Source organism: Nycticebus coucang, chromosome 3, assembly GCF_027406575.1.
Source record: "Nycticebus coucang isolate mNycCou1 chromosome 3, mNycCou1.pri, whole genome shotgun sequence".
NCBI classification, from domain to species: domain Eukaryota; kingdom Metazoa; phylum Chordata; class Mammalia; order Primates; family Lorisidae; genus Nycticebus; species Nycticebus coucang.
In genome coordinates, this window is record NC_069782.1 from 106,964,044 (window position 1) to 106,990,408 (window position 26,365).

Consider the following 26,365-nt stretch of genomic DNA (forward strand, 5'->3'; position numbering starts at 1 on the left):
TAGTGGATTAATGAGTTAATGGGTTATGGATTAATGGGTTAACACAAGAATAGGACTGGTAGCTTTAGAAGAGAGTCCAGAGCTGGCATGCTCAGCCCCCTCACCATGAGATGCCCTGAGCTACCTCAGGATTCTGCAGAGAGCAAGAAGGTCCTCACCAAATACGGTCCCTTGAACTTGGACTTCTCAGCCTCCACAACAGTAAGAAATAAATTCCTTGTCTATGTAAATTATCCAGGTTTAGCAACAGAAAATAATACACAAACATAATGAACACAATGTAAATTTGGTATACAGACTATAGAATTGAGTCCTCTGTCACTACCTTAAGGCTCTACATAAATACATGTATGGGAATAACAAAACCTTACTATTTTTAAATTATCCTATCTAAACCAGTCTGGTTCAGTGTGAAAATGACCTGAGGGTTTTCTATAGGGGTATATTTGTCAAGTAAAGTAACAGCATAAATGAAATTTCTTGGGCTTTGTTTAATCTACTTAGCACTGAAAGAAATTTTAGGGATTTATGGAATTTGTTACTTTTTATGTGAAAATTATACTGATTAAAATGAATTTACTTAAAACACATCCAAAAAGTTCCTTGAAGCATTTTATTGACCCCTGGTACTAACTTCTGTGACTATATACCGAACTCCAATTCAACCTTTCACTAATCCACTAGCAGTTCAGAAAATTAGCTCAGTTTTCACACAGTTATATTAATCATCATGTACATACATTAAAATACAATTAATCATATATTCATTGTATATACATGTAAGCTAAATCTGTAATCTAACCATGTTTAGGGTGACTATAGCTTCAATATTTTAAAATTCATACTCAATATTAAAAAAAGAAAATAATATTACATTTCTCACAATCTCAACCACCCAAAGACTAACATTTGACATTTTAGTGTCTTTCCTTATAGTGCTCTTTCTGTTTCTTTTTTGCATAATTTTAATCATAAAGTTGATAACTTTTATACATTGCTTTCCATTTAAAATTATAAGTCAAATTTTTAATGGCCCCATAATATTGCATTGTGTATAACTGATTTATATAACTATTTCCACATTATTGGACATTAAGCTATGTTGTATTTTTCAGATTCTTAATAATGCCACAATTATTTTATAAACGATTTTTTCCATATATCGAGTTATATCCTCTGGGTCAATTCACAAGAATAGAATTATATTATTGGAATCTTCATTTGTATTACCAAACTGCCATCCAGATTGGATTGATTTTAACTCCTTTATGTAAATTTTTTAATTGACTCCTAATAATTGTACATGTATAGGGAATATATGTAATGATCAAATCAGGGTAATTATCATGTCTTTCACCTCAAACATGTATTATTCCTATGTATGGAGAGCATTCAAAATCCTCCCTTCTAGCTATTTAGTATTTGAAAATACAATAATGAATTATTTTTAGTTACAGTCACCCTGGGGTGCTATAGAACACTAGAACTTATTTCTTCTACATAGCTGTAGTTTTCCATCAGTTAACCAACCTTTCCCTATCCTACCCCTGTCCTTTACCACCTCTAGTAACCACTAATATACCAGTCTCCTTATCCATTCATCTGATGATGGACACTTAGGTTGGTTCCATATCTTGGCCATTCTGAATAATGCTACAGTAAACATGGGAGATGCAGATATATCTTCAACATACTTATATCCTTTCCTTTGGATATATACCCAGTAGTAGGATTGCTGGGTTATATGGTAGTTTTATTTTTATTTATTTTTTAATCTTTTTTATTAAACCATAACTTTGTACATTGATGCATTTGTGGGGTTCTGGGTACTGCTTCAATATACAATATGAAATGCTTACATTGAACTAAGTAACACATCCATCACAATTATACTCATTTCTTAATAGTTTTGAAATGTACCATTGCATCATGCACATTAGGTGAGGTCCCCCCAAATGCCCTCTCTCCTCCTATATCTCCCCTCCCTTACCTTCTCTCTCCGCTTCTTTTCTACTTTCTGGACTATAGCTATGTTTTGATATTCATATGAGTGTGTAGGTGATTATATATGGATTTCAGAGTAGTATTGAGTACATTGGATACTTTTTTTTTTTCTTCATTCTTGAGATACTTTACTAAGAAGAATATATTCCAGCTCCATCCAGGTAAACATAAAAGATGTGAAGTCTCCATCTTTTTATGCCTGCGTAGTATTCCATGATGTACATATACCACAATTTGTTAATCCATTCATGGGTCGATGGGCACTTGGGCTGTTTCCATGTCTTGGCTATTATGAATTGGGCTGAAATAAATATTCTGATGTAGATGTCTTTGTTTTAAAATAATTTTTGATCATCTGGGTATATACCTAGTAGAGGAATTGCGGGAACGAATGGTAGGTCTACTTTTAGTTCCTTGAGCGTTCTCCAAACTTCTTTCTAAAAAGGTCGTATTAGCTTGCGTTCCCACCAACAGTGTAGAAGTGTTCTCTTCTCTCCGCATCCACGCCAACATCTGTAGTTTTGGGATTTTGTGATGTGGTCTAATCTTATTGCAGTTAGATGATGTCTCAAAGTGGTTTTGATTTACATTTCTCTGATGATTAAGGATGATGAGCATTTTTTCATATGTTGGTAGGCCATGCGCCTATCTTCATCAGAGAAGTTTTTGTTCAAGTCTCTTGCCCACATAGAAATGGGGCTATTTGTTCTTTTCTTATTGATTAGTTTGAGTTCTCTGTAGATTCTAGTTATCAGACCTTTGTTGGAAGCATAACCTGCAAAAATTTTCTCCCATTATGAAGGTTGTCTGTTTGCTTTACTTATTGTGCTCTTGGCTGTGAAAAACTGTTTAGTTTGATCAGATTCTCGTAATGTATTTTTGGTGTTGCTTCAATTGCCCAGAGAGTCCTCCTCATAAAATACCCAGGCCAATTTCTTCAAGTGTTTTCCCTGCACTCTCTTCTAGTATTTTTATTGTTTCATGTCTTAAGTTTAAATCTTTTATCCAGTGAGTATCAATTTTTGTTAATGGTGAAAGGTGGGGGTCCAGTTTCAATCTTCTACAGGTCACCAGCCAGTTCACCCAGCACCATTTGTTAAATATGGAGTCTTTCTCCCACTGAATATTTTTGATAGGCTTGTCAAAGATCAAATGACGATTAAGTAGCTGGGTTCATCTCTTGGTTCTCTATTCTGTTCCATAAGTCTACTGCTCTGTTTTTGTGCCAGTACCATGCTATTTTGATCACTATAGATTTATAGTGTAGCCTGAATTCTGGTAACATGATACCTCCTGATTTGTTCTTACTTCTGAGTAATGTATTTGCTATTCAAGGTTTTTTCTCATTCCATATAAAATGAAGTACTATTTTTTTAAGTTCTTTAAAGTATAACAATGGTGCTTTAATAAGGATTACATTAAATCTGTAGATTGCTTTGGGTAGTATGGACATTTTAACAATGTTGATTCTTCCCATCCATGAGCATGGTGTGTTTTTCCATTTGTTAACATCTTCTGCTATTTCTTTTCTCAGACTTTCATAGTTCTCTTTATAGAGATTTTTCACATCCTTTGTTAGGTAAATTCCCAGATATTTCATCTTCTTTGGCAGTATTGTAAAAGGAATTGAATCCTTGATTGTTTTTTCAGTTTGACCTTTGTTGGCATATATAAAAGCTATTGACTTATAAGTATTGATTTTGTATCCTGAGATGCTGCTGTATTCCTTGATCACTTATAAGAGTTTTGAAGTTGAGTCTCTGGGAAGTTGAAATTGAGTTTCCAGGTATAGGATCATATCATCAGCAAAGAGAGAGCATTTGATCTCCTCTGACCCTATTTGGATACCCTTGATCACCTTCTCTTGCCTTCCATTACTATGTTGAATAGCAGTGGAGACAGTGGGCATCCTTACCTCATTCCTGATCTGAGTGGAAATGTTTTCAATTTTATACCATTCAATATGATAGTGGCTCTGGGTTTGCTGTAGATGGCCTCTATCAGTTTAAGAAATGTCCCTTTTGAGGCGGAGCAAGATGGCAGCCGAGTAACAGCTTCCTTGCATCTGGGCACCGTGAGTCTGGGGAGATAGGATTCCAGGCATCTCTGGCTGGTGGGAATTGCCTATCATCACTCCTATGAGGATACAGGGAGTCAGCGAGAGACTTCTGGACCCCAAGAGGAGGACTAAAACAGTGGAAAACCGGCAAGTGGTCGCGTGTGTTCAATCCATCTAAACCCGCCCACAACTTCCACAGGCACAAGAACTTAAAGAGCAAGAGGAAGTGAAAGGAAAATTAGGGCAAGGAAACAGATAAAAGAAATCACTCATGAGGAAGAATCAGCAGAAAACTCCAGGCAACATGAAGAACCAGTCCAGAACAACCCCGCCAAGGGACCATGAGGTAGCTACTGCAGAGGATTCCACCTATACAGAAATGTTAGGAATGACAGAAAGGGAATTTAGGATACACATGTTGAAAACAATGAAAGAAATGATGGAAACAATGAAGGAAACTGCTAATAAAGTGGAAAATAACCAAAAGGAAATCCAAAAACAGAATCAAATCAGAGATGAACGATATGAAGAATATAAAAAGGATATAGCAGAGCTGAAGGAACTGAAACAGTCAATTAGGGAACTTAAAGATGCAATGGAAAGTATCAGCAACAGGTTAGACCATGCAGAAGAAAGAATTTCAGAGGTAGAAGACAAAGTTTTTGAGATAACTCAAATAGTAAAAGAGGCAGAAAAGAAGAGAGAGAAAGCAGAACGTTCACTGTCAGAATTATGGGACTTTATGAAGCGTTCCAACATACGAGTTATAGGAATTCCAGAAGGGGAAGAAGAATGCCCCAGAGGAATGGAAGCCATACTAGAGAATATTATAAAAGAAAATTTCCCAAACATAACCAAAGATTCTGACACACTGCTTTCAGAGGGATATCGGACCCCAGGTCGCCTCAACTCTAACCGAGCTTCTCCAAGACACATTGTGATGAACCTGTCCAAAGTCAAGACAAAAGAAAAGATTCTGCAAGCTGCCAGGAGTAAGTGCCAGTTGACCTACAGGGGCAAACCCATCAGAGTGACCGCAGACTTCTCTAATGAAACTTTCCAAGCAAGAAGACAATGGTCATCTACCTTTAATCTACTTAAACAGAACAATTTTCAGCCCAGAATTCTGTACCCTGCTAAGCTAAGCTTCAAAATTGATGGAGAAATCAAATCATTTACAGATATACAAACATTGAGGAAATTCGCCACAACAAGACCAGCTCTACAGGAAATACTTCAACCTGTTCTGCACACTGACCACCACAATGGATCAGCAGCAAAGTAAGAACTCAGAAATCAAAGGACAGAACCTAACCTCCACACTGATGCAAAAGATAAAACTAAGCAATGGACTCTCACCAAACAAGACGAATAGAATACTACCACACTTATCAATTATCTCCATAAATGTTAATGGCTTGAATTCCCCACTGAAGAGACATAGATTGGCTGACTGGATTAAAAAACACAAGCCATCCATTTGCTGTCTGCAAGAAACACACCTGGCTTCAAAAGACAAATTAAAGCTCCGAGTCAAGGGTTGGAAGACAATTTTTCAGGCAAATGGCATTCAGAAGAAAAGAGGAGTTGCAATCTTATTTTCAGATACATGTGGATTTAAAGCAACTAAAGTCAAAAAAGACAAAGATGGTCACTTTATATTGGTCAAGGGAAAAATACAACAAGAAGACATTTCAATTCTAAATATTTATGCACCCAATTTAAATGCTCCCAGATTCTTGAAGCAGACCTTACTCAGTCTGAGCAATATGATATCTGATAATACCATCATAACAGGGTGCCACGGACCACCCTGTCGGTGGGCTTCAGTCCGAGAGAAAGTAGGGAGAAGGAACGAGGAAGGTTGAGAGGTCGGCGCAGGAATGACAGTCTGACATACCACGGGTTAAAGTATGCAGCTGTAAATTTACTGGGTACACATATTGGTATTTATACATTTTTATAGAGCTTACATAATGCAATCTTTTTGCTTACGTGCGCGGGTTATCTTTGTGTTTGTAAGTGTGATTTATCATGCATTGTTATGTCTTAAGGTTCCGCTTCCCAGAGGGTAGCGGTTATTAGTCAACTCTGCCCGCTTCCTCCTATCTCAGGAATGTTACCGCCTCCAACTCTTTTCTTAGTTTCTTATTATCTTTTTAGAACAGCTTGATACTTTCTTTATGTTAATGCTTGACTAATTCTACATTTACTATTTGATCTTATTGTTATTGATAATTATAATTTTGATTTAGAGTAAATTTCTTGATAAGTATTAGTTTTTTTATTGATTTTTATTATGCGTGACAGTTGGTGAAGTAAGATGTTCTGAACAGGACTTCATGGTGGGTGGATGTGTTTCAGTGACTTTGTAACTTATGTAGATAATTTGTATTTTGTGTTCTTAGGCTTATCGTCTTAGCTCACTGGTATTTATGGTGGGAAAACATCTTTATGTGCTCATTGTTGGTGCCACTGAGTCTGGTAGCTCATGAGGTGGTGTTATATCTGGATCAACAGTGTATTGTGTTCATTTTTAAGAAAGTACATATTGATAGTTTATCAGAACAAACAGACTTCTGGTACAGAATGACAAACACATGAGTAGACGCCACAATCTTTAAACTTAAGCGGGTAACTGAGCATGCTAGGCAACATTTCTGATGCTGTGCATACTGGGGGCGCTGGGGGCAAAGCTCCGGGGAGCACAAACCACCTTCCCGTCGTTCTATAACGCGGACAGCACTGCCTCACTACGGCTATATGCCGTGGGCGCGGCAACAGGGGACTTTAACACTCCTCTTACAGAGCTGCACAGATCCTCTAAACAGAAATTAAACAAAGATATAAGAGATTTAAATGAGACCTTAGACCAACTATGCTTGATAGACGCATATAGAACACTCCACCCCAAAGACAAAGAATATACATTCTTCTCATCACCCCATGGAACATTCTCCAAAATTGATCATATCCTGGGACACAAAACAAATATCAACAGAATCAAAAGAATTGAAATTTTACCTTGTATCTTCTCAGACCATAAGGCACTAAAGGTGGAACTCAACTCTAACAAAAATGCTCGACCCCACCCAAAGGCATGGAAATTAAACAATCTTCTGTTGAATAACAGATGGGTGCAGGAAGAAATAAAACAGGAAATCATTAACTTCCTTGAGCATAACAACAATGAAGACACAAGCTACCAAAACCTGTGGGATACTGCAAAAGCGGTTTTGAGAGGAAAATTCATTGCTTTAGATGTCTACATTCGAAAAACAGAAAGAGAGCACATCAACAATCTCACAAGAGATCTTATGGAATTGGAAAAAGAAGAACAATCTAAGCCTAAACTCAGTAGAAGAAAAGAAATATCCAAAATCAAATCAGAGATCAATGAAATTGAAAACAAAAGAATCATTCAGAAAATTAATGAAACAAGGAGTTGGTTTTTTGAAAAAATAAATAAAATAGATAAACCATTGGCCAGACTAACTAGAATTAGAAAAGTAAAATCTCTAGTAACCTCAATCAGAAACCATAAAGGGGAAATAACAACTGATCCCACAGAGATACAAGAGATCATCTCTGAATACTACCAGAAACTCTATGCCCAGAAATTTGACAATGTGAAGGAAATGGATCAACATTTGGAATCACACCCTCTCCCTAGACTTAGCCAGGAAGAAATAGAGCTCCTGAACAGACCAATTTCAAGCACTGAGATCAAAGAAACAATAAAAAAGCTTCCAACTAAAAAATGCCCTGGTCCAGATGGCTTCACTCCAGAATTCTATCAAACCTTCAAGGAAGAGCTTATTCCTGTACTGCAGAAATTATTCCAAAAAACTGAGGAAGAAGGAATCTTCCCCAACACATTCTATGAAGCAAACATCACCCTGATACCAAAACCAGGAAAAGACCCAAACAAAAAGGAGAATTTCAGACCAATCTCACTCATGAATATAGACGCAAAAATTCTCAACAAAATCCTAGCCAATAGATTACAGCTTATCATCAAAAAAGTCATTCATCATGATCAAGTAGGCTTCATCCCAGGGATGCAAGGCTGGTTTAACATACGCAAGTCCATAAACGTTATCCACCATATTAACAGAGGCAAAAATAAAGATCACATGATCCTCTCAATAGATGCAGAAAAAGCATTTGATGAAATCCAGCATCCTTTTCTAATTAGAACACTGAAGAGTATAGGCATAGGTGGCACATTTCTAAAACTGATTGAAGCTATCTATGACAAGCCCACAGCCAATATTTTACTGAATGGAGTAAAACTGAAAGCTTTTCCTCTTAGAACTGGAACCAGACAAGGTTGTCCTCTGTCACCTTTACTATTCAACCTAGTGCTGGAAGTTCTAGCCAATACAATTAGGCAAGACAAGGAAATCAAGGGAATCCAAATGGGAGCAGAGGAGGTCAAACTCTCCCTCTTTGCTGACGATATGATCTTATACTTAGAGAACCCCAAAGACTCAACCACAAGACTCCTAGAAGTCATCAAAAAATACAGTAATGTTTCAGGATATAAAATCAATGTCCACAAGTCAGTAGCCTTTGTATACACCAATAACAGTCAAGATGAGAAGCTAATTAAGGACACAACTCCCTTCACCATAGTTTCAAAGAAAATGAAATACCTAGGAATATACCTAACGAAGGAGGCGAAGGACCTCTATAAAGAAAACTATGAACTCCTCAGAAAGGAAATAGCAGAGGATATTAACAAATGGAAGAACATACCATGCTCATGGATGGGAAGAATCAACATTGTTAAAATGTCTATACTTCCCAAAGCAATCTACCTATTCAATGCCATTCCTATCAAAGTACCTACATCGTACTTTCAAGATTTGGAAAAAATGATTCTGCATTTTGTATGGAACCGGAAAAAACCCCGTATAGCTAAGGCAGTTCTTAGTAACAAAAATAAAGCTGGGGGCATCAGCATACCAGATTTTAGTCTGTACTACAAAGCCATAGTGCTCAAGACAGCATGGTACTGGCACAAAAGCAGAGACATAGACACTTGGAATCGAATTGAACACCAAGAAAGGAAACTAACATCTTACAACCACCTAATCTTTGATAAACCAAACAAGAACTTACCTTGGGGGAAAGACTCCCTATTCAATAAATGGTGCTGGGAGAACTGGTTGTCTACATGTAAAAGACTGAAACTGGACCCACACCTTTCCCCACTCACAAAAATTGACTCAAGATGGATAAAGGACTGAAATTTAAGGCACGAAACAATAAAAATCCTCCAAGAAAGCATAGGAAAAACACTGGAAGATATTGGCCTGGGGGAAGACTTCATGAAGAAGACTGCCATGGCAATTGCAACAACAACAAAAATAAACAAATGGGACTTCATTAAACTGAAAAGCTTCTGTACAGCTAAGGAGACAATAACCAAAGCAAAGAGACAACCCACACAATGGGAAAGGATATTTGCATATTTTCAATCAGACAAAAGCTTGATAACTAGGATCTATAGAGAACTCAAATTAATCCACATGAAAAAAGCCAACAATCCCATATATCAATGGGCAAGAGACATGAATAGAACTTTCTCTAAAGATGACAGACGAATGGCTAACAAACACATGAAAAAATGTTCATCATCTCTATATATTAGAGAAATGCAAATCAAAACATCCCTGAGATATCATCTAACCCCAGTGAGAATGGCCCACATCACAAAATCTCAAAACTGCAGATGCTGGCGTGGATGTGGAGAGAAGGGAACACTTTTACACTGCTGGTGGGACTGCAAACTAGTACAACCTTTCTGGAAGGAAGTATGGAGAAACCTCAAAGCACTCAACCTAGACCTCCCATTCGATCCTGCAATCCCATTACTGGGCATCTACCCAGAAGGAAAAAAATCCTTTTATCATAAGGACACTTGTACTAGACTGTTTATTGCAGCTCAATTTACAATCGCCAAAATGTGGAAACAGCCTAAATGCCCACCAACCCAGGAATGGATTAACAAGCTGTGGTATATGTATACCATGGAATACTATTCAGCCATTAAAAATAATGGAGACTTTACGTCCTTCGTATTAACCTGGATGGAAGTGGAAGACATTATTCTTAGTAAAGCATCACAAGAATGGAGAAGCATGAATCCTATGTACTCAATCTTGATATGAGGACAATTAATGACAATTAAGGATATGGGGGGGGAAGCAGAAAGAGGGATGGAGGGAGGGGGGTGGGGCCTTAGTGTGTGTCACACTTTATGGGGGCAAGACATGATTGCAAGAGGGACTTTACCTAACAATTGTAATCAGTGTAACTGGCTTATTGTACCCTCAATGAATCCCCAACAATAAAAAAAAAAAAAAAAAAGAAATGTCCCTTTTATGCCTATTTTCTTAAGTGTTCTGATCATGAAAGGATGCTGGATATTATCAAAGGCTTTTTCTGTGTCAATTGAGAGAATCGTATGGTCTTTGTTTTTTATTTTATTGATATAATATATTATATTTATAGATTTGCTTATGTTGAACCAACCCTGAAACCCTGGAATAAAACCAACTTGATCATAGTGTATAATTTTTTTGATGTGTTGTTGAATGCTGTTTGCTAAGATCTTGTTGAATATTTTTACATTGATTTTCATTAATGATATTGGTCTATAATTTTCTTTCTTTGTTGGATCATTTTCTAGTTTGCATATCAGGGTAATATTTGCTCCATAGAATGTATTGGGAAGTATTCCTTCTTTATATATGCTTTGGAAAACGTATAATATAGGTACTAGTTCCTCCTGAAAGGTTTGATAGAATTTAGATGTGAAGCCATCTGGACTTTTCTTTTTGGGGAGATTTTGTATTGTTGATGCTATTTCAGTGATTGATATAGGTCTATTCAAGATTTCTAATTCCTTCCGGTTGAGTCTAGGAAGGTGGCGTGCTTCCAGATATTGGTTCATTTCCTTCAGATTTTTGTATTTCTGGGAATAGAGATTAGTAATCATTGAGGATTTTTTGAATTTCTGAAGTGTCTGTTGTTATTTCTCCTTTATCGTTTCTGATAGATGATATTAGAGATTTTACTTTTCCATTTCTGGTTAGGTTGGCCAAAGGTTTATCAATTTTGTTAATCTTTTCAAAAAGCCAACTTCTTGTTTCATTGGTCTTCTGAATGATTCTTTCATTTTCAATTTCATTTAATTCTGGCCTAATTTTGGTTATTTCTTTTCTTCTACTGGGTTTGGGGTTGGAATGTTCTTCCTTTTCCAGTTGTTTGAGATGATCATTTAAGTTGTTGGCTTCCTCTCTATCTGTTTTCTTAACGAAGGCTTCCAATGCTATAAATTTGTCTCTGAGGACTGCCTTTACAGTGTCCCACATGTTTTGATAATGTGTGTCTTTATTATCATTTGGTTCCAAAAATTTGGTGATTTCCTTCTTAATCTCATCTTTGACCTAGCTATCATTCAGCCTAAGATTATTTGGTTTCCATGACTTTTTTTGAGTATGAGATTCCTGTTGCTGTTGAGTTCAACTTTTATTCCATGTTGGTCCGAGAAGATACAAGGAACAATTTCTATACTTTTAAATTTGCTGAGGTTAGACCTGTGTCCTAGGATATGATCTATTTTGGAGGATAACCCATGGGCTGATGAGAAGAATGTATATTCAGTTTTATTAGGATGAAATGTTCTGTAGAGGTCTGTAAAGTCTATTTGTTCTAGGGTCAGGTTAAAGTCTAATATTTATTTGTTTAGTTTCTTCTTGGAGGATCTATCCAAAACTGTCAAGGGGTGTTAAAATCTCCAACTATTATAGTGCAGGAAGATATCAAGTTGTTCATATCCATTAGGGTCTGCTTTATGAATTGAGGAGCCTTATGGTATGGTGTATAAATTTTAATTATTAAAATCTCTTCATGTTGGGTGTTTCCCTTGACAAGTATGTATGACCTTCCTTATCTTTCTTTCTCTTTGTTGGTTTAAAGTCAATTGTATCTGCTACTAAAATTGAAACCCCCGCTTTTTTCTGGTTTCCATTTGTCTGTATTGTACAACTCCATCCCTTTACCCTGAGTCTATTTTTATCCTTTAGGGTAAGGTGAGATTCTTGTATACAGCAGATATCCGGTCTGAGTTTATGTATCCATTCAGCCAGTCTGTGCCTCTTTAGAGGACAATTTAAACCATTCACAGTAATTGAGAGAATTCATAAGCCTGGTTGTGTTTTGGGTGTCATGATTTTTGGATGTCCAGTGGACATTTTTAATCCTTTCAGCACCATAGATGTTGGGTTTTGTTCAACAAATTCTAGGTGAGTTTACTTTGGAGGTAGAGCATTGCACTGAGAATGTCCTGAAGAGCTGGCTTAGTTATGGCAAATTTCTTCAACATGTCTATGTCATTAAAGTATTTGATTTCTCCATCACAAAGTACAGCTTGCTGAACTTCTTTCTTGGCTCAGCTCCCCATCTTTGAATCAGTTTAGCTGGATACAGGATCCTGGGCTGGAAGTTTTTTTGGTTTAGGAGATTGAACGTTGATGACTATCTTCTTCTAGCTTGAAACATTTTGGCTGAGAGATCTGCAGTCATTCTGATACTTCTCCCTTTGTAGGCGATGCTTTTCTTATGTCTGACTGCTTGCAGAATTTTCTCTTTTGTCTTAATGTTGGGAAAGTTAATCACAATGTGTCTAGGAGATGCTTTATTTGGGTTGAGTCTTGCTAGGGTTCTGAAACTCTCTGCTATCTGAAGTTCTGTTCTCTTACAATGCTTGGGCAATTCTCCTCCAAAATCGCTTGGAGTAGAGTATTTGTACCTTTAATGCCATCCTCTGCTCCTTCAGGAATTCCTATCAGATGAATGTTTGATCTTTTGGAGTGATCTCTTTTTGGGGAATGATCAGTTTTTGCTCTCCATTTGTCTGCCTCTTTGAGTGTTCGGGAATGTTCAAAAGCTTAGTCTTCAGTTTCAGAGATCCTTTCTTCTACCTGCTCAACTCTATTACTGAGGGATTCTACTGTATTTTGGAGTTCCTCGACTAAATTTTTCATTTCCTTGAGCTCTTCTCTCTGTTTTCTCATTATGTACATATGTTTGGTGACTTGGGCTTTGAATTCACTAATTTCTTGAGAAAAGTTTAGAACTACTCTTTGGAATTCAATTTCTATCTTTTCTTCCATTCTATTTATCTTATTTGCAATCTATATTCTAAATTCAACTTCTGACATTGCTGCCATTTGTCGATGAATGGCATCTTCAGTTGTATTTCCTTTGTCATTTCTTGGGGGGTGGGGTGGTGGTGAGAGGATTGATCTACTCTGGTTATTCATGTTTCCAGAGTTCTTCTGTTGGGTCTGCACCATGTTTATTTTCCACCATTTGGTTATCAGAACTGGTAGTGTGAGATCGAATTGGGGTTTGCAGATAGTAGAGACAGCCCATTACCAAAGAGCTAGGCTTTGTAAATGTGGCCTATCTCCTACAACCTTACAAAGGCCCCTTTCAGAGTTTTGGCTGGAGACTATGAGGACCTACTTGGTGAGACAGCACAAGCTAGCTCTGTTTTGATATCAGCCAACCTCTACCCTATCCTAAGAAGCCACAGTATCAGGTTTAAATCTTGACTTTGAAGAAATACCAACAGCTGCAGTGCCCAGCCCTCACCCTTCAATTCTTTTCTGCTACAGAACTTTGAAGGTCAACCTCAAAATGTCCCCAAGTTGACAGCCCCAGACAGGGGTTCCAATTAAATTGTCTCAGGCAGTGCAAACCCTGCTCAACAGAGAGGGGTTCAAGGGTCTCCAACAGCACAATTGGAGCCAGGAATCCACACTCCCATCTACCAGACTCAGTTCACACTGTTGTCCACTTCTTTGATCATAGGCCCAGTTGGAGCCAGGGGCCATGCCCCAACCACTGGTCTCGGTCCACACACTGCTAGCCTCTGCTTGCCAGACAAGTTGGAGTCAGGGGAATACACCCCCACCTCCCAGTCTCAGTCCACTGCCTGGCAAGCCCCTGTTTGTTGGAATCAGGGCACCTGCCCCGCCCTCTGGTCTCAGACCTCACCCGGTAAGCCTCTGCTCACCAGCCCAGCCGGAGACAAGGGACCATGCCCTAGCCCTCAGGTCTTGGTTCACACCCAGAAAGCCACTGCTCAACGTTTCTGTTGGAATCAGGGAACCACGCCCTTGCTCTCAGGTCTCAGTCTATGCCTAGCAAGCCTCTGCTTGCGGGCCCAGCAGGGGCTGGGGACCAGCCCTGCCTGCCGAACTCAGTCCACACTGGGCAACCACTCTCCCACTGTGGGTGCCATCAGAGCCAAGGGTTCTGCACCTTATCCCACCAGACACAGCCCAAACTGAGGGTCAATACCACCACTGGCTGGGCATAGTCATAACCAAGGGACTGCTCCTCCTCCCACCAAGTGTCCCTTTCTTCCCACACCCTCTTTCTTCCCCATTAGTCACAGATTCCATCTTGATGATTGGCAGTTCACACTTTGCCCACAAGACCAAACACTATCTGCTCTGCATGGGGCAGAACTTCAGACCACCATGTGAGGGGTAAGGGAACACTAGGAGTTTGGACTTATGGGGGAAAATATCTGTTCAATTTTATGCCTGGCAGTGTGGTGTCTAGGTTCATAAGTGGGACCTCCCTGGAGAAAAAGACCGGGAGTTTAGTGGTTCTCTCCAGCGAGGTAAAATGAGAGGTAAAATTTTGTTCCTTGCTTGTTCACAGATACCCTGAAGCAAGCCTCCTGCTTAGGGGAGGCATTTCCCGTCCTACAGTTGATAGGCTTTGTACCTAAAGTTTGTTTTCTTGAGTGCTCTTCCTTGGAGTTACAGCTTGCTGAACTTCTTTCTTGGCTCAGCTCCCCACCTTTGGCTTCATAGAGTCCGATTCCATCCAGTTTTTCTTTCTCTACTCAGGAGCCTCTGCCGAGGGTTGCCACCAGTCAGCCATCTTCCCAGAATTCCCCCTGGTGGTTTTATTTTTAGCTTTGTGAGGAGCCTACATATTGTTTTCCATAATGGATGTACTAATTTACATCCTCATCAACAGTGTATAAGAGTTCCCTTTTCTTTGCATCTTTGCCCGAATTTTTTTTTTTTTGTCTTTTTGATGGTAACTATTCTAACCACAGTAATATAATATCTCATTATGGTTTTGATTTTCATTTCTCTAGTGATTAATGATATTAAGCATTTTTTTATATACTTGTTGGCCATTTGTTTGCCTTCCTTGGAGAAATGTCTCTGAAGATTAATTGCCCTTTTTAAAATCAGGGTTTTGTTTAGTTTTGAATTTTGCTGTTGAGTTCTTCATATATTCTGGATATTAATCCCTTGTCAGATCAGTAGCTTCCGAATCTTTTCTCTCCTTCTGAATGTTGTGTCCTCACTCCATTGTGTCCTCACTCTGCTTCTTTTGCTGTGCAGAAACTTTAATTTGATATATAATCCCATTTGTCTATTTTGTTTTTGTTTCCTGTGCTTTTTAGGACTTATCCATAAAATCTTTGCCCATGCCAATATTCTAAAGTGTTTCCTTTATGCTTTCATATAGTAGTTTCAGGTCTTACATTTAAGGTGTTAGTATTCTGAGTTGATTTTTGTATATGTGAGAGACAGAAGTCTAGTTTCATACTTCGGCATGTTATTATCCAGTTTGAAGAGACTGTTCCTTTCCCCAGTGTATCTTCTTGTTTCCATTATTGAAAATCAGTTGATTATAACATGTGAAATTATTTCTGAGTTCTCTATTCTTGTCTATTGGTCTATATAATTGTGGACTGCTTTGGATGGTACATCAACTCATTCATAATCAATATTTTTTTCTTCTGGGCGATCCTATTTACAATAGCTACAAAATTGTTTAGGAATAAATTTAACTGAGGAGGTGAAATATTTCTGCAAAAAAAACTGCAAAACACGGATGAAAGACATTGTATATGATACAAATGGAAAAACATCCTGTGCTCATGGTTTGTAAGAATTAATGTATAAAAACACATTACTGCCCAAAGCAATCTAACACATCCAATGCAATCCCTATTATATAATACCAACATCACTCTTCACCAAAGTAGAGAAAACAATTCTAAAATTTATGTGGAACCAAAAAAATAGCCCAAATAGCCAAAGCAATCCTGAGTAAAAAGAACAAAGCTGGAAGGAATCATAATACCTGACTTCAAAACCTGTAACAAGGGTACAGTAACTAAAATGGCACAGTATTGGGATAAAAATAGACATGTTAGACCAATGAAACAGAACAGAGAACTCAGAAAAAAGCCACATATTTTCAGCCAACTTATCTTTGACCAAGCAAACAAGAGCTTACATTAGGACAATGATACTCTATTCAACAAACGGTGCTGGGAAAATTGAATAGACACATGCAGAAAAATGAAACTAGACCCCTACCTCTCTGTATACAAAAATCACCTTGAAATGAGCTAAAACCGAAACTTAAAAATACTAGGAGAAAACCCAGGTAAAGAATTTATGACTAGCCCTCAAAAGCACAGACAAAAAATAAATAAATAAAAACAAACAAATGGGGCTTAAACCATAAATCTTCTGCACAGCAAAATAACCAACAAAGTGAGAAGACAACCTGTTGAATGGGAGAAAATAACTGCAAACTATCTATTCAACAGGTGATTAATATCCAGAATATTTAAGAAATTCAATTCAGCAAACAAAAAACAAAAATCTGCTTTTAAAAATGGGCAATTGATCTAAATAGAGATTTTCCTCATTATAAAACTAATAGGACTTGGCGCCTGTAGCTCAGTGGCTAGGGAGCCAGCCACATACACTGGAGCTGGTGGGTTCAAATTCAGCCTGGGCCAACTACAACCAAGAAATAGTCGGGCATTGTGGCAGGCACGTCTAGTCCCAGCTATTTGGGAGGCAGAGGCAAGAGAATTGCTTAAGCCCAAGAGTTGGAGGTTGCTGTGAGCTGTGACACCACGGCACTCTCTCCAGGGTGACATAATGAGACTCTGTCTCAAAAAAAAAAAACCTAATAGGTAGTCTTTATTAAAAATCAAGAAAACATTATCTCTAAAAGAATAAAGAAATAACCATGATCATTTAGGATTCTATCACCCAGCTCTGTGCCTTTCCAAGAGAACTCTGAACACTCCATACCCTCATTTGAACTCATGTAAAGGCTACCACACACACGAGAAGCAGGGTCCTGCTTACTCCTTTTTGCTCGATTCCCAGAAATCTGTGCTCCAACTTGGCCACCTGAATTTGAGTCAGAAAAAGCAATTTTATTCTGTGTAAAATCAAAGGGCTTTGGCCACCCAGATCGGTTCTTCCCCATTGTCAGTTAGAAAATAACACACTTCCTGTCTGTGTTTGGAATCCAGTAGCATTTCCTAGAATTCAACTACCTTCCTCTCTCTGCAGAGGGAAGATACAGTTAAGAAACCCAGGCAGGCTTCCAGAATAGAAACTTAATTATTGGTATAAATGTCTTGATATGGTTTCCCTTGAGTATAATTACCACGTACCTTCTGTTGTGCTTCCAGTTGAATCATACTTCTTGCCAGACATTTGACTCAGGTCAAGTTGCTGACCTTTTCTTACATAACTTAATTTTCCTTGGACTCACATAGCTTTCCTACTAATTTGTCCTTCAGAGATAGTACGGTACAGTGGCCAAAGATGTGAGCCTGACAGAGCACTCTGTGAGGGTGGCCATGGTGAAAAAGGCACTTTGGTTCACAGTTGATTCAGGAATTTCACTTCTGGGAATTTATTTCCCAGGTAGATCTGTATGGCCAGGAAATAAACATGTGCTGGATATTTATTGCAGCATTTATATTATATTATTATATTCGTTATTTAAGTTACAAATTATATTTTAATTATATCTTATGTAAGTGCATGTTAATTATATTCTATATTATTATTGTTGTTATAGCAAAAGATTTTGAAACAGGCAAAATGCCATCAAGAGGAGAGTGGTTAAATAAATTATGTAACATTGGCATAACAAAATGCTCCATAAATATTAAAAAGTGAGAAGGTCCTCTGTGTACAGATAGGGTAGGTATTTAAAATTATATAGAGAATACATAATTCACATTATATACAGGATAATTGATTTGTATAGCATATGATCTATATTACATATTCATGAACACAAACTCTAGGGCCAGACTGCCCAAGCCTGAAACCTGACCCCACCTCTTACCACTGTGTGATCTTGGACAAGTTACTTAATTTCTTGGTGTCTCAATATTAACATCTATAAAGTAGACAAAATGACACTACTTCCCTCACAGCATTGATGACAGCATTAAATATACATTAAGCGCTTAGAACTGGGCATGGCACACAGCAGAGGAGCAGCATATAAGTGTTAGTTACTATTGTATAACATTAAGTAAAAAGATCCAAGGGTGAAGACGCATTATAATACGTAATCCTACAAACCTAAGATTCCTCCCTCCATGAAATTGTATCCACCATTCATTGAGCTGCACCAGCAGCACGCTGGTGCAGCACTGGCCCGTGGTATGTGATCAGGAGGTGACAGGGTCTACGGTTCTACTTGATCTTCACGTTCACTTTTTCCCAGGTGCCCCAAAGTCACTGATTCTCTCCTTCACGCTCCCTGTGTTCTAGAACCCCAAACCAGATTACCTGTGGATGGAAGAGCAAGGCCAGACTTTGGGGTGAGTGAGCTCGGAGCACCACTCAATTCCCAGCTGAATCTGTTATTACTAACACTATGGCCTCGGATAAGTGGCATGGACGCTCTGAGCTTGAGCTTCCTCATTTGTAAAATGGAGATTAGACAGCGTAAATAACTACTACCTTGTGGGGTTTTCAGGACTAGAAACAATGTTTGTAAAGTGTGCAGTGGCGAGGAGGCGCTGAGTCCATGGCTGAGCAGGAGGAAAGTCGGGGCAGGAGACAAGGCGAAGAGCTTTCATTCCAAGTGCCTCCTCATCTACCCTTGGAGATGGCTTAAAGCCTGAAGACCAGTTGGTGAGTCTCGCCGGCATGTAGCCTCCTGGGAACAGACAGATCTGGTTAAAGTGGACACATTATCATTCTCAAAGATGTCCAATGAAACAAGAAACACACAGGGTAGTGTGTTAACCAGTTAACCAACAAGTATGACAACACTTGCTGAGCATCCCCTATGGGCCAGACATTGCCCTCAGCACGTAGGAGACAGACACCAACAAGGCAGGCAGGCCCCTCAATCTCACAGGGCACCTACATTCCAGCAGAGGCGAAGCAACCAGAAATAAACAAAACACGGAGAACTAGGGCCATGTTTGCAGTGAGTGGCCTCAGTGAGATGATTACAAAGGTGAATGAGGGGGCTCAGGTAGTTGGTTTAGGATTTGGATATGCTAATTTCCCACTGAAGATGTTCTAGTCTTTAGAAAGACTGAGAACTTCATATATGCTTTTCATCTAAGGAGGAGGAGAGGAGGTGAAGTTGGAAGTTCAAGCATCAGTTTAAATTCTGGCCCCACTGTTCACAAGATGTTCTTCAACCGACAAGGTAGTCGTTTGACTGAAAAGATCATTAATTACCAGCGTCCTCTCTAGTTCCAACACTCTGGGACCCCTGTGCTCAATTTGGCATTAACCATAATATTGATGTGATGTCATTGCAGAATTAACTTAGTATCATTTTTATGTCTTTATAGACTTTTATTTTATTTTACTTTTTTTACTTTTCCTCTCGCTGAGAGCCATGTGTAGCTCTATGCATAATAAAGTTAAGTTCTTACTATTCTAGAAGCAAAAGGTCGAATTTTTGGCAGGATGTGAATAAGCAAAACCCTGTGCATGCCTATAAAGCTAAATAGTAATTGCAAAGTATCTCTTATTATGAGTCCAAGATGTTTCCCAGATTTTTAAATATCTACTTTTAAATTCATGGTTCTTTTGAGAAATGCAGGAAAGTAAAATAAATCTTCTCTTTTATATACAAGTGCCTCAGGGAAAACAGAACTTTATGTAAATAGCTGCAGGTGGTGATGTAACAGTATTACAAACCTCTATAAATTTTGGAGTTCTCCAAATAAGCTCTGAGCAAAAGCTGAGGCTTTGCAAATTCTGTTCCTTCTCCCTGGAGTACCCTTTTCCTTCCTCCCCACTTGCACCTCATTCACCTAAAGAATTTCTAATTTTCCTTTCCTTGCAACTGACACATCCCTTTCCCTGGGGAAGTCTTCTGCAATCTCCCCAAGCCTGGGTAGTTTCCTTCCTCTGTGTTCCCTTGGCAATCTCAGTCTTTACCAAATGATTTAAATAATCTTTACCACACGATTTAAATAAGGTTCTTTTTTGCCCTTGACCTCAAATGCATGAAATCACTTGAAAATAATCCTAGTTTTGCAATGACTGCATTACCATCACTACTTTGCTTGCCCTTATTTTACAGTCAGTATTTTATTTTATCTGTGTATTTGTATACTGTTATAGTACTGCCCAATAGAAATATAATGCAAGCCACATACATAGCTTTAAATTTTCTAGGTGCTCTATTTTTAAATGTAAAAAGTAACATGAAATTAATTTTAATATATTTAATATAAATTTGTTTTGATATATGTGATCAATAAAAAATTATTAATTAAATATTTACATTCTTTTTTCCATATGAAAGCTTTAAAATCTTATAAGTATTTTACATTTAGAGCATAGCTCAGTTAGGTCTAGTTACATTCATTTCAAGTGGTCAATATCAGATTAGTACAGATTTATGCTCTCTCCAACCCCCCTACACTCACAACTAATAATAATCTACTGAAGGATTATTATCTTCCCTCAGCCTGCTGCTTCTCAGCTGATCTGTGTCTTCAACTAGGTTTTGAGTTCCTGAAAGCCAGAACATGTTTCGTACACAAATGTTAGGGTCTCATTGTCTTCTCAAAGCTGGTCCCCAGACCCTGAAGGTCCCTGTGACCCTTCAAGGTCAGAGTGTTTTTACAATAATATGAAAACATCGTTTACCTTTTTCACTGTGTTACCATTTGCACAAATTACAAAAGCAGTCTATGTAAAACTCCTGGCATTTAAACACAAATCAGGGCAGTGGTACTAACCTATAATATCAGTTACTGTTATTTTTAGTGTTCATATGAATTTAATTTAAAACAAAAATTTTGTTTCACTTTACAATGTCCCTGGTGAAGCAAAATACATATTAATTTTATTAAATCTTGACCCTTGAATGCTCCACTTTTTAACAGTCTGTGTGAGCATTCATAATCAAGTCTGCTACCTACAGAAGTACAATGGTTGCCAACCAAAAGCACTAGTGCCCTTGTTTGAGTTGTGAGCTGAACTAATCATTTCCTTCATGAACAAGTGACAGACATTGGTTATGCAGACTTGGGAGACATTTAGCAGACATTTTCTCAAAATAAACAAAGTAAACCTGTTACTTCAACCAAAACAGCTAACAATATTTGTTGCCAGTAATAAAAATTTGACATTGAAGTAAAAACTCAAATTCTGGAAAATGTGTATCCATCGTGGTAAATTTTATAGCTTCCTAATAATTAAGCAGTTTCTGATGAGATCAGTGGTGATTTTAACAAATGTGATTTGGGAGAGGTTATGGTTCCAAATTTTTACATTGCAACTATGATAATCACAAAAAATTATCCAGAATTATCTGAAAAGGCTACTAAAATACCTCTTCCAATATCATATTGAATGGAGTTAAATTGGAATCATTTCCACTCAGATCAGGAACCAGACAAGGCTGCCCATTGTCTCCATTGCTTTTCAACATTGTAATGGAAGTTTTAGCCACCGCAATTAGGGAAGAAAAGGCGATCAAGGGTATCCATATAGGGTCAGAAGAGATCAAACTCTCGCTCTTCGCAGATGATATGATTGTGTATCTGGAAAACACTAGGGACTCTACTACAAAACTCCTAGAAGTGATCAAGGAATACAGCAGCGTCTCAGGTTACAAAATCAATATTCATAAATCGGTAGCCTTTATATACACCAACAACAGTCAAATTGAAAAAGCAGTTAAGGACTCTATCCCATTCACAGTAGTGCCAAAGAAGATGAAATATTTGGGAATTTACCTAACAAAAGACGTGAAAGATCTCTATAAAGAGAACTATGAAACTCTAAGAAAAGAAATAGCTGAAAATGTTAACAAATGGAAAAACATACCATGCTCATGGCTAGGAAGAATCAACATTATCAAAATGTCCATACTACCCAAAGCAATATATAATTTCAACGCACTCCCTATTAAAGCTCCACTGTCATATTTTAAAGATCTTGAAAAAACATTACTTCGTTTTATATGGAATCAGAAAAAACCTCGAATAGCCAAGACATTACTCAGAAATAAAAACAAAACAGGAGGAATCACACTACCAGACCTCAGACTTTACTACAAATCGATAGTGATCAAAACAGCATGGTATTGGCACAAAAACAGAGAAGTAGATATCTGGAACAGAATAGAGAACCAAGAGATGAATCCAGCTACTTACCGCTATTTGATTTTTGACAAGCCAATTAAAAACATTCAGTGGGGAAAAGATTCCCTATTTAACAAATGGTGCTGGGTGAACTGGCTGGCAACCTGCAGAAGACTGAAATTGGACCCACACCTTTCACCATTAACTAAGATAGACTCTCATTGGATTAAAGATTTAAACTTAAGACATGAAACTATAAAAATACTAGAGGAGAATGCAGGGAAAACCCTTGAAGAAATTGGTCTGGGTGAGTATTTCATGAGGAGAACCCCCCGGGCAATTGAAGCAGCTTCAAAAATACACTACTGGGACTTGATCAAACTAAAAAGCTTCTGCACAGCTAAGAACACAGTAAGTAGAGCAAGCAGACAGCCCTCAGAATGGGAGAAGATATTTGCAGGGTATATCTCTGACAAAGGTTTAATAACCAGAATCCACAGAGAACTCAAACGCATCAGCAAGAAAAAAACAAGGGATCCCATCGCAGGCTGGGCAAGGGATTTGAAGAGAAACTTCTCTGAAGAAGACAGGCGCACGGCCTTCAGACATATGAAAAAATGCTCATCATCTTTAATCATCAGAGAAATGCAAATCAAAACTACTTTGAGATATCATCTAACTCCAATGAGACTAGCCTATATCACAAAATCTCAAGACCAGAGATGTTGGCGTGGATGCGGAGAAAAGGGAACACTTCTGCACTGCTGGTGGGAATGCAAATTAATACATTCCTTTTGGAAAGATATATGGAGAACACTCAGAGATCTAAAAATAGATCTGCCATTCAATCCTGTAATTCCTCTGCTGGGCATATACCCAGAAGACCAAAAATCACAACATAACAAAGATATTTGTACCAGAATGTTTATTGCAGCCCAATTCATAATAGCTAAGTCATGGAAAAAGCCCAAGTGCCCATCGATCCACGAATGGATTAATAAATTGTGGTATATGTATACCATGGAATACTATGCAGCCTTAAAGAAAGATGGAGACTTCACCTCTTTCATGTTTACATGGATGGAGCTGGAACATATCCTTCTTAGTAAAGTATCCCAAGAATGGAAGAAAAAATACCCAATGTACACAGCCCTACTATGAAACTAATTTGGGACTCTCACATGAAAGCTATAACCCAGCTACAACTTAACAATAGGGGGAAGTGGGAAGGGGGGGGTGGGTAGAGGGAGGGGAATCGGTGGGATCACACCTGTGGTGCATATTACAGGGGTATTTGCGAAACTTGGTAAATGTAGAATGTAAATGTTTTGGCACAGTAACTGAGATAACGCCGGAAAGGCTATGTTAACCACTGTGATAAAAATGTGTCAAACGGTTTATGAAGTGAGTGTATGATGCCCCATGATCATATCATTGTATACAGTTATGATTTAATAAAAAAAAAAATACCTCTTCCTTTTCTAAAACTACTTATCTGAATTTTTTCTTCATATACTTCAACCAAAAAACATTCCAGCAGATCGAATCCACCTTTTGTGTGTGGGACATAACCACAAGATGAACTCCACCTAAGTAACTCAATTATTTTGACCTGGTTGCTTGTACACCCACATTAACCTGAAATACATTAACTTAAAAAATAAAAAAAAGGAATCAAATCCAGAAGCAACGTTGAGAATCCAGCTACTTTCTATTAAGTCAGACATTAAAGAGGTTTGCAAAAATGCAAAACAATAACACTCTATTCACTAATTTTTTGTTGTTGTTGTTTTGAAAAATAGTTACAGAGGAAAAAGGAAAGAAGGAAGAAAGGAAGGGAAGGAAGAAAGGAAGGAATGGAGAAAAAGGGAGGGAGGGAGAGAGGAAGGAAGAGATGAAGGAAAAAAATAGTTACTCTTTCTAAAACATATTATTCATGGTACTATATAATAAGTTTAAGTATTTTTAAAATTTTTTTAATTTAAAAAATTTTCAAACAAATTTTTAAAATCAATATTTTCTAATTTCTCAGCTTTAATTTCTAATATAGTAAAGACTGACAGATATAAGAAATATCAACACAAGCTCTTTGGGAGCCTCAGTTATTTTTGAGTGGGAAATATTCCTAAGATGAAAAGTTTACCCACTAGCCCAGCACATTTCCTAATGTACCGTGAGTTTTTGCAGTGCTTACACCACCCTAACAAGCGATCTAAGTAATCCCCAGTAATGGGACAAATTGACATCATGTGCCTAATAGCGTGAGGCCCAGACAAAGACACAACATCATTTCCATGGCTTTCCTAACAAAAATTCACATCCTGAGTCTAATCACAAAGACACAGACAAACCCACATGGAGGGACAGTCTACCAAATATTTTGCTTGTACTTTTCAAAAACGTCAACATTGGGAAAGACAAAGTCAAACCAAGACATGGTTTCGGTGTAAAGGGGATGCAACAAGTATCATCCAGGAGGTTATTTTACTATAAAAAAATTAATGGCGACTGGAGAAATAAGGATAAACTCTGTATGAATCTGTATTAGCTGACTAGTACAAATAAAAAAACTTAGGTTCCATCATGGTGTCAGTGCAGATCTGGGGAGTTTGTTTTCTGCAGGCCAAGATGGCAACCACAATCGTGGTTTTGTAAAGATTAACTCCACATTATCTATAGCCTGCGTTTAATTCACAGATGAAGACCAGCCCTATCAAAGCATATCTGAGGAAAAGAAAACGACTACAAAAAAGAACTGTTGGCTTTACAAAAGGACTCACCCCCTGGGATGACTTTAAATGAAAAGAGCATTCCCGACAAATGCAGACCATGTGACCTAATCGTGTGTACCCTTACATTAACCTGAAATTTTAAAAGGATGATAACAGGAAAAACAAGTTCAATTACACAATGAATTGTAGACATGGAAGGGGCACCAAGTACCTTGTACAAAGGGGGGAAATTTCACTTTCTGTTTAAGTTTAGCAGTCAATAGCGTTTTGACTTTCCTCACGTTTACTGGTGAAAATATTCCTGTTCATCCTCATGTTTATAGCAACGGTCAGATCTATTTATCCATTCTAACAGAAGACTGGTCCCCAGCGGTCTCAGTCCCGTCAGTTTGTCTTAGCATTACTAGAAGCATCTTTCCAGCTGTAAGGAAAAGAGACAGCCACCAGATAATTCTTTTTTATGTGGAAACATGTTATCAATAATCCAATGGAAACAAAATGGTGGTATCATTATGATACTCACTGGTCCCACTGTTATCGTCCTCCTAGGAGAAGATAATTCTCCTGACGAAATGGGCACTTTGATCATTTAGTCTTTGAACTTTAACCTTTGACTGGAAGTGACCTGCAAACAATAAAGATTACTTCCTTTCACTGCATTTTACTTGTGTGCATCCTGGGCACATGTTGACTGCTGGTTCAGTCCAGGCAACTGACATGCTTTTAGTAGCCATACAATATTAATGCAGATGTCGGGAAATGTCAAATATAATTCCATTTTAATTTTTATTTTTTTAAGCTTTCAGAAAAATTCCAGTGCTCATATATTGTGCAATAACAATGACTTCCTTGGAGGTTCTGGGACATTCATTGCCAGCAAAGTAAAAGTTTTCATTAACTCCTGCCATTCAATGATTAATGTATGATAGGGCCTATGAAATGAATTTATTGGTTAGTGTGGAATTAGAAATAAAGTGAGAAATCCAACATTACTTTGAAAGTCACCCCAATCGTTTATATTTGGATTCTATGCACTGTGATCCCAAGGTTAACAGCATGAATTAACAGGCATCTTTAAAGGACTGTAATGAAAGATCATTGCATATTTAT

The 26,365-nt window shown here is 37.9% G+C and overlaps 1 pseudogene; it reads left to right on the forward strand.

Annotated features, from left to right (window-relative positions):
* LOC128581081 (ubiquitin-conjugating enzyme E2 W-like) overlaps positions 1–25,814 on the forward strand; it is a 42,476-nt pseudogene extending 16,662 nt beyond the window's left edge.
* The last annotated feature ends 551 nt before the right edge of the window (positions 25,815–26,365 follow it).